This window comes from Odontesthes bonariensis, chromosome 5 (genome assembly GCF_027942865.1).
Source record: "Odontesthes bonariensis isolate fOdoBon6 chromosome 5, fOdoBon6.hap1, whole genome shotgun sequence".
Taxonomy (NCBI): domain Eukaryota; kingdom Metazoa; phylum Chordata; class Actinopteri; order Atheriniformes; family Atherinopsidae; genus Odontesthes; species Odontesthes bonariensis.
Window position 1 is genome coordinate 10,097,213 of NC_134510.1, and position 6,000 is coordinate 10,103,212.

Below are 6,000 nucleotides of genomic sequence, written 5' to 3' on the forward strand. Positions count from 1 at the left end.
CCGCTCAGCTCCCGGGCCGCTCCAGCAAAGTTACATAGCGCAGTTTTTCCAACTCAGACCCCCGAAGGGCATAGGAGACAGGCCAATCGTATTAAAACTCATTCTAGCCGCACAATTTTTTTTTCAAGCTGTTATTTTAAGGTAGAAATGTTACATAGTATTACTTTATATTGGAATCTGCTCTGCGTTTCCGTTCCAATGTTGTTTCCAATGAAAACTACATGAATGAAAAAAAAAAAAAATGTCAGTGATTTGTGGTGAGTTAATAGTTTAAAAAGTATTCTATTTTTCTCCTGGTTTTGTTGTATAGGTGCTTGACAAAAGTACATACAGTAGATAATAGGTTCCACGAACACTTGATTTTATATATGTTTTGAAAATCTATGGGAGCAGGCAGATGATGGACATATAAAAAAAAATGTTTTCTCTTTTTTTCAGCTTTTTCTATTTAAATCAACTGGTTTTACCCTGATAAATTCAATTTTACAAGTTTAAATGTAAGCAATTATTTGAAAGATAGCTCGAACTCTCCAAAATATGAGAATTTCATTTTTGAAAAAAAGCCGCAGACGATAGTTACTGGGACTCGTTTTTGACTACTGAATGAAGACAAAAGAGGAAACAGCATTTAACTGGATTTTACTGAGAGTGTAAAGGAGTTTTTTTTTAAAGACATTTTTTAAAAAGCTTACATTTCCTGACATAAGCACATTTGCAAACCTAATTATGAATTTTATATTCTGGTGAAAGATTATGTAGGACAAATTTTTTATGATCAGTGATATATGTGACAAAATTCTAACTCCCATGAATCCTGCAAAAATGATGAATAATGTGATGTAACACAGTAATACCATGAAATATGGGGTATTAAGTTATTCATATTTATTTCTCTCACACAGAGACACACTCCCTCTCCATCCTGATAATTAAGACCCTAACAAATCTTATGTACAATGGTGGTCACATTCTACCAGGTATTTGCAAAGATTAATGACTTATCCTAACACTCTGTCTCTGCAGTGCATCGAGGCTCTATTATCAAAACCAAAAGAGCCCAGAGTCTCAGCAGGGCTGCAGGCAACCAATCAGAACTCCAGCTCTCATTAGCAGACATCCATTGTGGGTGATGGGAGGAGATAATTAACTTTGAGTAAGAGCCCTGGTCTCCTTCTCTCAATGAAAACAATACTTGGATATCATAGAGACTGTTGAGCGATATATTTAGAGATGAAAATAGATTGCGTGTAGAATCTAGAAGAAAAAATGTTTATAACTCAAAGCAAATACTTTCCTCTTGTTCCTCAGTTTGCTGAAATGCTTTACATTGACATGAGTCCATTATATCCGCTGTTGCTTTGACATGTCTCTACAAAATCAGATGACTCCCAGCGTGACATGTTTCTTAGCACAACCTGTACCAGCTTTTCATCATCTGTCTTGTTTGATCAGTGTTTGAAACGGGTCCGTGCAACTAAGACCGCAACACAGAGGCGCATCGGAGAAAAAGACAAAACCACATTCACATGCACGCACACAATATATATAAACAGTTTCCGGACCGATTTAGAGTTAACAAGATCATATCATGTGAATAGAGGGCTACTGGGCATGCTCTGTGATTGACAGGGCACGCTGCAGTCAGCTCCTCCGGGCAAGCATCAGCGAGCAGCAGCCCTGCTACTGTCAGAGCTCTGTTCTGGTCCACTGTGCCACACATACATATGCACATGGCCGGGCACACACAAATGCAAATGGGGATGGACGTGCGCGCTCACACACAGATACACATTAAAAAACCAAAAATTTCTCCTGTCTGTGCCACACACTTGCACATTCATGCACTGATACCCCCTCTGTCTGTCTCTCTCCTCTGCCCCAGCTGGCAGAAGCCAGCTAAATTACGAGTCGGGCTGCTTCCCCCTTTTTTGCATAGAAGCAGAAAAATTGGTTAATGCTTGAACAGAACAGTGTATTTGGGCTTTTCTCTGACCTGCAGCGTGGTCAGCCCGCACGGGGAAACCTCTCATGAGACTGTGGGAATATCCAGTCATGGCTGCTCATCTTTGTTTAGAGACAGGAAGTCATAGGCAGCCTTTCACTGTTGCTAAGCCTCAGGAAGAAAAACACTGTTTCTGAGGCATTATATACCAAAGCATCAGATGGTAGTGTCCTAAGTTTTTGCTCTCTAAGAGTTAGCCCATGCTAAGGAGGTGTAGACCTTTGTCATTTAATTGTGGATGTTTTTGCTACATTAGTAGAACTGATAGTGATTGTTTTAACAGCCGAACATTCTAGCTTTGTAAAACATGTCTTAAATAGAATTGTTGTAATTGATGCTATTTTCTTTTTTTTCTCAGAATTAGGGAGAAGCATCAAGGACTCATCTTGTAGTTTGGATTTCTAAAATAAATACACGCATGCATGTCTAAATATGCAAAAAAGTCTGCCGTTGAAATGAGGTGCTGGCAGACCTCTACAAGGTGTTGCACCTATATGTTTGCTACTGTGCTGCATCACATGCGTCTGTGATGTCATCCATAACTCTGTGAACTAATGAAACCTCAAGTTGAACATTCGGCTGACAAAAACATGTATCTGTGACACCTAAAATGACCACCAGCACACGGAACAGAAGGAGTGAACCTTGCCAGTGAAACACAATGACTTCGGATTTCATGAGAGAAGTTGATATTTTCCTTCAAGGAAGTCGTTGGAGCCAGTGTGTAAGGGGCCACAGTGACACCTTGTTGACCTCATATCTGAGGCTGGATGACTGTTTCTACTTTTTAGTAACGTTTATGTTGGGAACTGAACAGGCCCGTTGCTGTCATGCTGAAAAGTAAATGTTTTCCTATTTATGACATAGGATTTCAGCTGCTCTACAGCTGGGGGCCTCCTTTGTCTTTTTAAACTTTGAAACATTTCTGAAAAACATGCAGTCTGGATAGCAGCATGTTGCTCACACAGCTGTACACGTTGTTCCCCTTTAAAGGCGCTTTCACAGATGTGCAAGGTACCCATGCCAGGTATACTACTGCATTCCCACATCATCACAGATGCAGGGTTTTGAAGTGTCAGATGGTCAGGGTCAGAGAGCAGCACCCATTATTTCAGAAGGGAATTTAAATCTATGCTTGATCATAACATGGAACAGTTTCCCACTTCTCCGGCTCTGTATCTTCTCCATATTGCACTAATCATTCAAGTTCTAACATAGGTCGGACCTCCTTTTCAGAGTCTAGTAGTCACAGCGCATTCAGCCTCTAAACACAACACACATTTCCGTCACAAAAGCATTTTTAGTATTTTGAACTGATTGCAGAACTTCTGAGTTTTTAGTTTTAATGACACAATCTGCAAATATAATTACCGCTGCAAGAAAGCCCAGCCAAGATAGCGGAGAGAAGCTGTCATCTGCTATTGTTTCTGCCCCGTGTCCTCCAACTGAACTTCACCGACTGACAGTTTAATTGGTTTCAGGGAATCGAGTGTGAAGAGGAGTCATGACCTTGATCTTTCTCTCTGATAAATGACTTTTCCCCCCCAACTATACATGCAAATATGCAGACTTTGTGTGTCAAAGTGTTGAGAGGGAAGTAAACAGATACAGATTGTCTCATTTTATTGTGTGTTTAGTGGCTGATTAGAGGCCTAATTAAATACGGTGTTGGTGAGCTCAGAGGCAAACAGAGGAGACACTGACCCGGCGACTTCCAATGCACCCTGGGGATTATCCGAACAAAGAGAGTAGATGCACATAGGCTGATAGAGAACGTGCATTCAGGGACTTTCAACAAACAAGCATCATCAGACCTTTATCACCATAACCTAACCTTAATTCACTCTTTACCTCACCATGATGAATATTAATTAATGGAGGCCAGCGGGAAATTGGGCAAAACTAAACATTAGCTCGATTAGACGATGACAGCTGCAGTTCAGACCTGTGGGGTGAGAAGCACAACACTGCAAACACTCACCTTATATGCGCTGAACAAATGTCATCTTCATAAAAAATACAACTTAATTTAAAATACGTTTTACCAGGAAAGTGTACTTTACATTTTGTCCCTCTGTTTGGTATGTACTGTACATATGACTTCATTCAAGTACTTAAGCTAAACCATCGAGGTTACCTTTATACCATCATGTGTGTTTCAGTCTGTGGCACTCTCAGATTCCACAGATAGACATTTTTGAATGCAGATGGAAGATCTGCAGCCTCCCAAAATGCAATGGGTTGATGGAGAGCTAACTTGATGAAAGTTAGCTGAGCTGCCCAGAGCCAAGAGTGGCCGATAACAACCGCTTTCATAAAAAACAGGATGCAGTGCTAAAAGTCATGAATAGCAAAATGGAAGCACAGGTTAAGAGCATAAACAAAAGATACACTGGATAATGCACTACTTCAAAAACTCACTCCTAGGTTCAATTTAGAGACACCAATGAATCTAACACATGAGAGAACATGCAAACTCCACACACAGAAAGACCCCAGTTGGGATTCTAACCAAGAGCCAGACAATGGTTCTAACAACAACACCACTGTGCAGCCCTACATGAGCCAGTCACAGTTTTCTGGTTTCTGGCCAGACCAGTGGTGACCTATGGTCTCAGCCAATCCCACCAAAGACCCTTCACTGTTGACAAAGTAAAAGTCTCAAAGTCTGTAGTCTCTTTTCTAAAAACTTAAAATTATTAGCAGTTAGTAGTAGTGATTGCATCACTCTATAGCTTTTATAGGGTTTTTTTTGTCTTTTTTTCAGGGAATTTGTCCCTTTTTGACAATCTTTTAAAAGGGCACTCAAGCAGCTCACTATTGTACTTTCAGAAAGAATGGTCAAAACTGAAGCTGTGGAGTCCTCAACATTGTGACTAGTCTGGGGGGAAAAAAAATCTTGGTTTCAACATTTCCTGTAATGCAGTTTCATTTTCCTTTGACTTCCTCTGCCAGCCAGTAAATGTCCACATTATTTTCAGACTACATGCGTCATTGTGAAGCCGTTAAAGTTCTGGATCGGGCCAGGAGTTCCTTCCACAGTCATATAACATCATAAACCATTGTTTCCACAAGCTGAGTACAGAGTTGCAAAGGTGGCTGAGCTACTTTTGCTTGCAAAAGTGTCGTTTCTCTTAATGTTTTTTCTCATGTAAAAGCAACTGCTTCTGTGACGAGCACTGGCTAGTTAAAACATCAGTACAAACTGTTAAGTTTTGGAAATCGGGTTCTCCCCATTAAAACTTTATAGATGCAAGCTTGTGTATATATTTTAGAGCAGACGTAAAGTACCAAATTTGGTTACAAAAAAAAAAAAATACAAACAATGCAATCACAAAGTTCTAAATTTAGTCCTAATGAGTGTCAGATCTAGATCTGTTGTGTTACAGCCCTACAGTGATATAAAAAGCACTTTCAAAACAGATTAAAGTTTCATTTTACCTGAGGGCACTTTTGTCAATTTAATCTGAGATACAACAATAAATGTGGCGGAATATAAAAAAGACATGTGGGAATCATATATTAACGGAATAATATCAGTGTAACAGTGGTTGCAATTATAAATGGGCTCATGAGAGAAAAATACATGGAATATTCAGTATGAGGGAATGCAAAAAGGTGCGGTATAAATACAAAAGCAGATCAAATAAATGGGAAATAATCATAAAGACATTTTTTAAGACAGTATAATAAGATGCCAAAAGAGTAAATATGACAGATTACTTTAGTCGGTGAGGAGAGAGAAATATGATCTGCAGATGGTATGACATGAATGTGTGATCTGCATGTTAATATAAGATATTCATTTCATGACGTGTACAAACTGTGATGTAGAGGTGAGGCGGCTCTAGCTGTCAAAGAGTCGGTGCTGCATTACAGACAGTGAGAGTGTAAAGTGTATCTGTTGTGTTGTCATCAGTAACCTATAAGACAAGAGAGGAAATTGCTTATAATGAGCAAAAATACACTGCAGTGGCCAAATCTTTGATTTCTATTTA